At 38.9% G+C, this 11751-nt stretch overlaps 1 long non-coding RNA gene across 1 annotated transcript in view; it reads left to right on the top strand.

The window, feature by feature from the left end:
- LOC309657423 overlaps positions 1–11751 on the top strand; it is a 28210-nt gene that overhangs the window by 14870 nt on the left and 1589 nt on the right. The window contains exon 2 of the long non-coding RNA XR_014261808.1: positions 11650–11743. This is a non-coding gene — a long non-coding RNA (uncharacterized lncRNA). The remainder of the gene's footprint in view (positions 1–11649; positions 11744–11751) is intronic.

The raw sequence follows: 11751 nt of genomic DNA on the forward strand, positions 1-11751 counted from the left end.
CTTAATTCATAAGAGCCCCAAACTGAAAACAACACAAATGTACATCAATAGGTGAATGGATTAACAAATTGTGGTATATTCATACAGTGGAATACTACTCAGCAATTACAAGTAACAAACTTTTTTTTTAAGTTTTTTTTTTTTATCTTTATTTATTTATTTGGCTGTGTCAGGTCTTAGTTGCAGCAGGCGGGCTCCTTAGTTGCGGCTCACAGGCTCCTTAGTTGCAGCTTGCCAGCTTCTTAGTTGTGGCGTGCAAACTCTTAGTTGTGGCATGCATGTGGGATCTAGTTCCCGTACCAGGGATTGAACCTGGGCCCCCTGCATTGGGAGTGTGGGGTCTTAACCACTGCGCCACCAGGGAAGTCCCAGTAACAAACTTCTGATCCATAAAATATATATGAACCTCAAAAACATGATGCTGAACAAAAAAAGCCACACATAAAAAAAGTACATGTTGTATTATCCTACTTATATGAAATTCTAAAACAAAATACTAATCTTCATTGACACAAAGCAGATCTATGGTTGCTTGCAGCCAGGGCAGTAGAGAGACTGACTGCAAAGGGTCATGAGATAAATTTTTGAGGTGATGAAAATATTCTATGTATTGATTGTAATGATGATTACATGAGTGTATACATTTTCAAAACTCATCAAACTAACTTAAAATGGTTTCATTTACTTATATGCAAATTATATCTCAATAAAGTTTATTTTAATTTAAAAAAAAGCAAAATAAAGACAATTTCAGATCAATAAAAACAGAAAATCATCACCACCAGATCTGTACTACAAGAAATGCTAAGGAAAGTTCTTCAGACTAAAGGAAAATGACACCAAATAATCCACAGGAAGGGAGATCATCAAAAATAATAAATATGTCAGTATTGTAGGAGGAATAATGACCCATTAAAGACATCCCTGACCTAAACTCCAGAATCTATGAATATGATAGGTTACAAAGGAGAATTAAGATTGAAGATGGAATTAAGGTTGCTGATCAGCTGACCTTGAGATGGAGAGATTATCCTGGATTATGTGACCCAATGTAGTCACAGATGTCCTTATAAGTGGAAGAAGGAGGCAGAAGAGTCAGTGTCAGAGAGCAGATGGCCTCTAGAAGCTGGAAAATGCAAGGGAACAGATTCTGCCCTAGAGCCTCCAGAAAAGAATGCAACCCTTCTGGCACCTTGACGTTAGCCTAATGAGACCCATTTCAGACCTCTGACTTCCAAAACTGTAAGGTAATAAGTTTGTGTTGTTTTACGCCACTAAGTTTGGTAACAAATTTGTGTTGTTTTACACCATTAAATTTGGTCATTTGTTACAGTGGCCATAGGAAACTAATACTGTTGGTTATTATAAAAGTCTGGCTTAAAATGTTAAAACAAACATTATAGGGCTTCCCTGGTGGCGCAGTGGTTAAGAATCCGCCTGCCAACGCAGGGGACACGAGCTCAAGCCCTGGTCCAGGAAGATCCCACATGCCACGGAGCAACTAAGCCCATGCGCCACAACTACTGAGCCTGTGCTCTAGAGCCCGCGAGCCACAACTACTGAAGTCCACACACCTAGAGCCCGTGCTCCGCAACGAGAGAAGCCAGCACAATAAGCCCACGCACCGCAACAAAGAGTAGCCCCCCACTCACCACAACTAGAGAAAACCCACGCACAGCAACAAAGACCCAACACAGCCAAAAATAAATTAAAATATAATAAATAAATTAAAAACAAACATTATAAACTATATTCTGGGGTTTATGACATATATAGGTATAGTACAGCTGACAACAGTAGCTCAAAGGATTGGGCCAGAGGGGGAAAATGGAACTATACTGTTGCAAGATTCCTGTATTTTATGTGAAGTAGTACAATACTTGTTCTATCATCAGTAAGGAAGAGTGTTAAAATCTCCAACTATGATTGTGGGCTTGGTTTTTTTCCCTTTAGTTCTGCCAATTTTTTCTTCATGTAATTTGAAAGCTCATTTTATTAGGTACATACGCATTTTAATTTTTTTCTTTTTTTGCCACACCAGGCGGCTTGCAAGATCTTAGTTCCCTGACCAGGGATCAAACCCGGGCCCTGGGCAGTGGAAGTGTAGAGTCCTAACCACTGGACCACCAGCGAATTCCCATACACATTTGAAAATTTTAAGTCATCATGTATTGATCTTTTTATCATTATAAAATGTCCCTCTTTTTCTCTGGTAATACTCCTTGTCTTGAAGTTTATTTTGCCTGATATTAATTTCCAAATTCCTTGGACCAGTCTTTGCATGCTTTATTTTTCCCAAACTTTTACTTTCAACTTATTTTTATCTTTGTATTTAAGTACATCTCTTGTGGAGAGCAACAGTTGGATCTTGCTTTTTTATTCAGATTTGACAGCCTCTGTTTTTTAATTGCAGTACTTAGTGCACTTACATTTAATGTAATTATTGATAAGTTTGGACTTAAGACTGCCATTTGCTATTTATTTTCTATTTGTTTCATCTATTGATAGACCAAGTGGATAAAAATTCACCAAGGAGATAGAAGACTTGACCAATAGTATCAACCACCTTAACCTAATTGACACTTATAAAACATTATACCTAACAACTGCAGAATGCATGTTATTTTCAAGGGGACATGGAACATTCATCTAGATAAGCCATCTTCTGGGCCATAAAGCAAATCTCAATAATTTTAAAAAATTGAATTCATACAGAGTATATTACCTGGAATTAAATTAGAGATCAATAAAAATAAGCTCTCTATAAAGCCCCAAATATTTGGTAGTTAAGCAATATACTCCTAATTAACTTATGGGCCAAAGAAGAAATAGCAAAGGAAATCATAAAACATATTTAACTGAATAATAAAATACAACATAAAAAAATGTATGAGATGTAGGTAAAGCAGTGCTTAGAGAGAAATTTACAGCTTATATTATTAAAAAAATAGAGGCTTAAAATCAATGATCTAAGTTTCCACCCAAGAAGCTAGAGAAAGATGAGCAAATTAAAGTAGAAGATAAAAAAATAATAAAGATTAGAGTAAAATTTGATGAAATAGAAAACAAACAATAGAGAAAATTAATAAGGCCAAAATTTGGTTCTTTAAAAAGATTAACAAAATGGATAAACTCTGAGCAAGAGTCTATTAATCAAGAATAAAATGGAGCAGGGGAATCCCCTGGCAGTCTAGTGGTTAGGGCTCTGTGCTTGCACTACAGGAGGCACGGGTTCAGTCCCTGGTTGGGGAAATAAGATCCCACATGCCGTGCGGCCAAAAATAAATATAAATATAAATTTTGAAAAAAAAATGGGGCTTCCCTGGTGGCGCAGTGGTTAAGAATTCGCCTGCCAATGCAGGGGACACAAGTTTGAGCCCTGGTCCGGGAAGATCCCACATGCTGCAGAGCAACTAAGCCCATGCGCCACAACTACTGAGCTGGCATGCCTAGAGCCCATGCTCCACAACAAGAGAAGCCACCGCAATGAGAAGCCCATGAACTGCAACAAAGAGTAGCCCCCGCTCACCGCAACTGGAGAAAGCCCGTGCGCAGCAACGGAGACCCAACGCAGCCAAAAAATAAAATAAAATAAATAAATTTATTAAAAAAAATAATAATGGTAGCCTTTAAAAAAAAAATAAAGTGGAGCAGCACAAATTATACATATCAGGAATGAAAGAGAAGATGTCACTACAAATCCTACAGACATCAAAGGATAAAAGTGAGGGGATTCTGAGAAGATGATAGTTATGATGGCACACAGTTTTTCAGTCTCTTCAGATCTCCACGTAAAAGCTGACCCAACAACTGGAGAGTCAAATTTTTAAAAACATGGACAACATTTACAACAAAATTTGGTGACAAGTTATCTCCACAACCCCAAATTACAAGCAAGTGGGGACAAACCACCAATAGTCACCAGACCTAAATGGGTTTAGCATCTGTGCAAGGAGAAAGAAGGAACCAAAGGGATAGTATCTAAGAGAATAAGAACAGGAGAACCCCAAAAGAGTCAAGAGGTGCTTACTGGAATCAAGAGAGGCCAATTGAGAATAGTAAATGAAACTTAGGAGGGATCTGTGGTCTAAAATAGCAGGTGAGTGCAAGGGGCCCGCAGTGAGAAGGACTAAGGGGCTGGAGCAGGTCTGGCGCCTATGAACTGTCAAAACCAGCCCATCAGGGCTTCCTTCTAGTAAGCCCTGAGGAGAAATTGCTGGGAATGGAATCCAAGTATAGTAGGATAGGGACAACAGAGACAAAGAAAGAGAAGATGGATACCAACGTAGAGGAGGGGAACAGAGCCAGGAAATCCCAGGAAGCAAGCCAGACAAAATAACAGAAGAAGGAGCTCTGTGATGTTATAAAAGCTTTTCTGAACCCTGACTCATTCTTTAATTTCAAGAAAACTAATTTTGAGCAATGGGAAAGTATCAAGGTCAAATCCCATATAAAGTTATTATTAAAAAATTGTAAGAATAACATTAATATAGTCAGTGAAAGCACATCACAAAGATGTGCCAGAAAACAGATCAAAACTGCAACCTACTATTTGAAAACAAACTAAAAGACACTAAGAAAATGATATATGAATGAACACCATAAATCCCAATTAGAAAAACTCAGCACTTGAAGAACTTAGGAGCAGGACAGGAATAAAGACGCAGACATAGAGAATGTACTTGAGGACACGGGGAGGGAGAAGGGTAAGCTGGGATGAAGTGAGAGACTGGCATGGACATATATACACTACCAAATGTAAAACCAATAGCTAGTGGGAAGCAGCTGCATAGCACAGGGAGATCAGCTCAGTGCTTTGTGACCACCTAGAGGGGTGGGATAGGGAGGGTGGGAGGGAGACGCAAGAGGGAGGAGATATGGGGATATATGCATATGTATAGCTGATTCACTTTGTTATAAAGCAGAAACTAACACACCATTGTAAAGCAATTATACTCCAATAAAGATGTTAAAAAAAAAGGGCTTCCCTGGTGGTGCAGTGGTTGGGAGTCTGTCTGCCTGCCAATGCAGGGGACACGGGTTTGAGTCCTGGTCCGGGAAGATCCCACGTGCCACGGAGCAACTAAGCCCATGCGCCACAACTATTGAGCCTGTGCTCTAGAGCCTGCGAGCCACAACTGCTGAGCCCACGTGCCGCAACTGCTGAAGCCTGTGTGCCTAGAGCCCGTGCTCCGCATCAGGAGAAGCCACCACAATGAGAAACCTGTGCACCGCAACGAAGAGTGGCCCCCGCTTGCCACAGCTAGAGAAAGCCCGCATGCAGCAACAAAGACCCAACTCAGCCATAAATTAATTAATTAATTAAAAAAAAAAAAAGGGCTTCCCTGGTGGCACAGTGGTTAAGAATCTGCCTGCCAATGCAGGGGACACGGGTTCGAGCCCTGGTCTGGGAAGATCCCACATGCCGCGGAGCAACTAAGCCCGTGAGCCACAACTACTGAGCCTGCACGTCTGGAGCCTGTGCTCCGCAACAAGAGAGGCCGCGATAGCGAGAGGCCCGTGCACGGCGATGAAGAGTGGCCCCTGCTCGCCGCAACTGGAGAAAGCCCTCGCACAGAAACGAAGGCCCAACACAGCCATAAATAAATAAATAAACAAACAAATAAATAAATAAATTTATTTTTAAAAAAGATGTTAAAAAAAAAGAAAAGAGAAAAACTCAGCACTATCTCAGGCAAATAACGTTCAAATCTTCCTTTTTTAAAAAAATAAATTTATTTATTTATTATTGGCTGCGTTGTGTCTTCGTTCTGGTGCGTGGGCTTCTCATTGCGGCTTCTCTTGCTGTGGAGCACAGGCTGTAGGCACGCGGGCTTCAGTAGTTGTGGCACGTGGGCTCAGTAGTTGTGGCTCGCGGGCTCTAGAGCATAGGCTCAGTAGTCGTGGCACACAGGCTTAGTTGCTCTGCAGCATGTGGGATCTTCCCAGACCAGGGCTCGAATCCATGTGCCCTGCATTGGCAGGTGGATTCTTAACCACTGTGCCACCAGGGAAGTCCCCGTTGAAATCTTTTGACCTGAATCTCTTGCCTCACCCAGCATACTAAAAAATTGACAGTGGTCCTAGTGCCTTTCCTATCAAATCTAAAATTTGATCTTCCTTCAATCTTAAAATGTCTTTACTTTAGTGCCCCCACTTTAAGCAAGCCAGTATGCTTTTTTTAAATCCCACCATTCCTTGCTTCCAAGGCCATTTTATGTATCCTATGATGTCCCTACCCTCTTGGCCAATTGTTCCTAGCCAAATGCACAAATCAGGTCTCCCTGAGAAATTCTTTCCAAACTTAGTCCCCATCCCATTCAGATGATATATTTATTTTTTTTCAAATGTATGTGTATCTTGTTTTCAGCACCAAACTGTATATTCCTAAGATACGTTGGCATCTGCTCAGGGGCTCCCTATACTGGACTCAAGAGAAAAATCAGTTATTATCTAAGCCAGGGGATTCCAATCAACTGGTCAAGTTTAAGACATGATTAGTTGAAGCTACTGATGGTCACACTCTTGAAAATACGTCTCTCTTTAATACCTTTCCCTAGTTCTTGCACATGAGCTCTCATTTATTCCTCCTATAGAACCATTTATTTGTGATATATTAGTATAACTGTGTGCTCAAATAAGTTTGGAAAACAATACTTGCTCTATATCATGTCCTTTTTAAAATGTTGATAAATAACAATATATGTTTCATATAATAAAAAAAAAAAGAAAAACTCAGAAATGAGGCGACAGGTCTCAGGAGAGAATTAGAAATGAAAGAAAAAAATCATTTTAGAAATGAAGACCAAACTAGAAAGTACACAACAGCAAATAAACACAATAGATAATGCCTTAAATAAATAAAACGGAAAAGAAAAAATTTTAAATCAAAAAGAAATGAAGAAAGGTAAAAAGGATTTGAAAGACAATGACCAATACTGAAAATAGGCAAAGAAGACTAAAATATAGATAGATAGACAGTTAGATAGATAGATAGATAGATAGATAGATAGATAGATAGATAGGTAGATAGAGTCCCTGAAGAAGAAAACAAAAACAAGGGAACAGAACAAACACTAAAAACCATTGAAGAAAATTTTTCTGAAATAAAGAAAAATTTGAAGCTGCACATTCAAAGATCATACTTCAAAGCTGAGAATATAGTCCCCAAATGACCAGCACCAAGACATTCTAATAAAATGACTGAACTTTAAAGAAAAAAATACTTTGGGCATCTAAAAAAATACACACACAACACATGACTTAGAAGGGAAGATTAGATTATCATTAGACTTTTCAAATACTTTATGAATGAAGTAACATATTTAAGAGACTCAAGAAAGTAAAGTGTGAACCTAGCAAAAGACTTAATAAGTATAAAGGGCACAGACTTAACATGTAAGATCTCAGAGAATACTGTTCCCAAGGGCTCTTCCTGGGGAATCTAGTAGAAAACCAACTTCAGGCAACCAAAATGAGTAGAGTGACTTAAGGACTGAAGGTGAATATTATAAGATTACTTGTAGAACTAAAACTACATAGGGGCTAAGAAGAAAAAAGAGTATAGCATATCATGACTATATGCCCTGACAATGTAGATTCACTACAAAGTTGTTTAATGAGGTGGAGAATGGCAAGTGCATTTGCAAAATACTTTTTTAATGTTTTCAGTAATCATATTGGTGGTAGTATTAATATTGTTATTCTGAGAGTGCTTTGTGTATGAGATAAAAGAAATGAATAATTATGGAATATTCTAATTCTATCATCTCCTGTGTCCTTAAAAACTAAGATTCTCAGTATGGAAGAAAGGAGCCAGAGAAGAGATTAAGTAAAAGTTCTTGAGTCTTTAATTTGAATTGAAAGTATCACTAGGTACTCCTGAATTATTTTAGTGTGTGTATGTGTGTGTACTATATATATAGTCTATCCACTGAATCTGTAGTTCTGTCCACTGAAAAGGCCTGGCGGTGGTCTTGAAATATAATTTCTTACTTAAAAAACTGAAGGCTTCTTAGAGAAATGGTTGATTGCAGTCTGGGGCAAGAAGTATAGAAGATGACCCAGGAATATTTTGTCAAACCAAACAGTAAGGAAAGCTATCAAAGATTACTAGAGTCGGGACCTCCCTGGTGGCACAGTGGTTAAGAATCTGCCTGCCAATGCAGGGGACACGGGTTCGAGCCCTGGTCTGGGAAGATCCCACATGCCGCGGAGCAACTAAGCCCATGCGCCACAACTACTGAGCCTGCACTCTAGAGCCCACAAGCCACAACTACTGAGCCCACGTGCTACAACTACTGAAGCCCGCTCACCTGGAGCCCATGCTCTGCAACAAGAGAAGCCACCGCAATGAGAAGCCCGCGCACCACAACAAAGAGTAGCCCCAGCTCACCGCAACTAGAGAAGGCCCGCGGGCAGCATCGAAGACCCAATGCAGCCAAAAAATACATTAAAAAAAAAATATATCTGCCTGCCAATGCAGGGGACATGAGTTTGATCCCTGGTCTGGGAAGATCCCACATGCCTCGCAGCAGCTAAGCCCGTGCGCCACAACTACTGAGCCGGTGCTGTAGAGCCCATGCTCCGCAGCAAGAGAAGCCACCGCAATGAGAAGCCCATGCACCGCAACAAGGCGTAGCCCCCGCTCGCTGCAACTAGAGAAAGCCCAAGAGCCCACGCGCAGCAAAGAAGACCCAACGCAGCCAAAAAAAAAAAAAAAAAAAGATTACTAGAGTCACGTCAAAAGAACCAAGGAGCCAGCTTAATGAGACTCCACTGGCCAAAGTTGGGGCACTTGGCAGTTCAATAATGACAACAATTCTAATTGATGATTGAAACCCATCAAATATATATAAATCCATAGGTTCATAATGATACATATTTTTTTCATAGTGGTATTTTTTAAAGTGGTCAACTTTGGAGGATGATAGGGATTCAATTCATTATCTTCAAAACTGGTGAAAAAAGAATCAAACATTTATTCTGCCTTTCCTATGTGAACCGTACCCTCAGAAACCAAATAGCAGATAAGAGGATGTTTCTCTTTATGAAAGTATTTCAATGAATAAATAAAATTATAGAATTAATGGCATCCTCAACGAATTAATGGCTACAGGCAATAAACATCAACACCTGAAAAAAATTGTAGGCATAGAGACTGGATTTATATGTTTCTTAGAGTCTTGCCGAAGTGATCAAATCTGAGTCTGATTCAGCCTCTGGATCCAGCTGCCAACTTGCAGGAAATATTGAGAACACAGGAACATTCAGAACTGCATTATGAGTACGTAATCAGCAAAATCCAGACTGTGGTAAACTCTACACTTCAAATGGCCCAGGTTGTTCAACAAATAAATTGTAAGGAATTAAGAAAGGGATGAAGGGGGGACTTTAAATTAAGAGATTTAAAAAGACATCACGGGCTTCCCTGGTGGCGCAGTGGTTGAGAGTCTGCCTGCCAATGCAGTGGACACGGGTTCGAGCCCTGGTCTGGGAGGATCCCACATGCCGCGGAGCAGCTGGGCCCGGGGGCCACAACTGCTGAGCCTGCGCGTCTGGAGCCTGTGCTCCGCAACAAGAGAGGTCGCGATGGTGAGAGGCCCGCGCACCGCGATGAGGAGTGGCCCCCACTTGCCGCAACTGGAGAAAGCCCTCGCACAGAAACGAAGACCCGACACAGCCATAAATAAATAAAAATAAATAAATAAAAAAATTAAAAAATAAAAAAAATAAAAATAAAAAAAAATAAAAAGACATCACATGTACTAAGTGAAGTAAGTCAGACAGAGAAAGACAAATATCATATGATATCACTCATTTGGAATCTAATTTTTTAAAAAATGACACAAGTGAACTTATTTATAAAACAGACTTACAGATATCGAAAACAAACTTATGGTTACCAAAGGGGAGATGTGTGGGGGAGGGGTAAATCAGGAGCTTGGGATTAACATATACATACTATGTTGGTTGTCTAAGATAGACAACTAACAAAGACCCACTGTATAGCACAGGGAACTCTACTCAGTATTCTGTGATCAGCTATATGAGAAAAGAATCTGAAAAAGAATAAATATATGTATATGTATAACTGAATCACTTTGCTGTACACCTGAAACTAACACGACATTGTAAATCAACTACACTCCAATAAAATAAAATAAAATAAAAAGACATTAAATGTTTTCAAGTGGACAAGACTATAGTATCTAAGGATGTCCATTTGGATGATAAAGATATAAAATAAAATACAAAGAAGTGAATACTGTAATCAGGAAATGATTGCTTATCAGCAGAGGAAGGGGATTATAATTGGGATGAGGCACATGGACAGGACTTCTGGGTGGGTTCTAGTTCTTAACACGGCAGTGGTTATAGGAGTGTTTGCCTTAGAATAATTCATTAAGCCTTACATTTGTTTTGTGTGTTTTCTACACTTGTGCTTTATTTTACAATGAATACTTTTTAAAAGAATAGCAAGGTGCTCGCTTTGGCAGCACATATACTAAAACTGGAACGATACAGAGAAGATTAGCATGGCCCCTGCACAAGGATGACACGCAAATTTGTGAAGCGTTCCATATTTTTTGATGATCCATGTACAAAAAAAAAAAAAAAAAAAAAGAATAGCAAGGCAGTGTTACGAACAAATTCATGCCAATAAATTCAACAACTTAATTGAAACAAATTCTTTGAAAAACACAACTTACCAAAACTAACTCAAAATGAAATTAAAAGTTGGAATAGCTCTATATGTGTCACAGAAATTGAATTTGTTATCAAAAACCTCCCCCACAAGGAAAACTCCAAGCCCGTATTATTTCACCGATGAATTCTATCAAATACTGAACAATGCTACCAATCTTACACAGATGCTTTCAGAAGACAAAGAAGGAGGAAACACTTCCTAACTTCTTTTAAGAGGCCAGCATAATCCTGATACTAATTTTTAAAAAAAGTTTATCAGAAAATTGAATAGTTATATTTTATTATATTGAGGAATTACTAATTTTAGGTGCCATAATGGTAATAAAATTCCTTATCTTTTAGAGGTGCAAACTAAGACATTACAAATGAACTGGAATCATATCTAGTTTTGCTTCAAAATAATCTTGGTTGGGGGAGAGTAGCTGAGGGAATAAATAAACCAAGATTGGCCAGAGTTGATAATTACTGAAGCTGGGTGATGGATGCATGGAAATTCATTATACTATCTTCTCTACTATTGTTTACACTCAAGATTTTTTATAATATAAAACAAAAATAACTACAAATGATTAAAAGACATTAAATAAATAAAAGCTATAAGTTCACAACAATAATTTAAAGAGAAAGCGAAACAAAACAAAATCATTGAACACCAAGTTGCTAGGACATCAACTTACTACTTTGAAAGGGATAAATAAGGGAAGAGATTTAAGCATTTATCTTGCCATTCTGGTCTGAACTTTATTTCAGGGTAACCAGATGGTCCCGGAGGACGTGAAAATGTTTTTCTGTGCAAAATTAGAACTAATAAGAGAAAAAATAATAGCATTAGGAAATCATCATTTTTTAATTGCTAGTGAAATAACCAATTAATAAAATGGTCATTAATGGATGGTAAAACAATTTGGTGAAAAGTTGACAGGGAACTTTATGATGCAGGATCAGGCTATCACCACCTGAAAATGGAAGGAACCTGGGACCTGAAATGGGCAGTGAAGGAGAGCCGTGCAACCAAGAATACCTGTGCTCCTGTGTAAGTGA

This window comes from Balaenoptera physalus (assembly GCF_965194825.1).
Source record: "Balaenoptera physalus genome assembly, chromosome: 1".
NCBI lineage: Eukaryota > Metazoa > Chordata > Mammalia > Artiodactyla > Balaenopteridae > Balaenoptera > Balaenoptera physalus.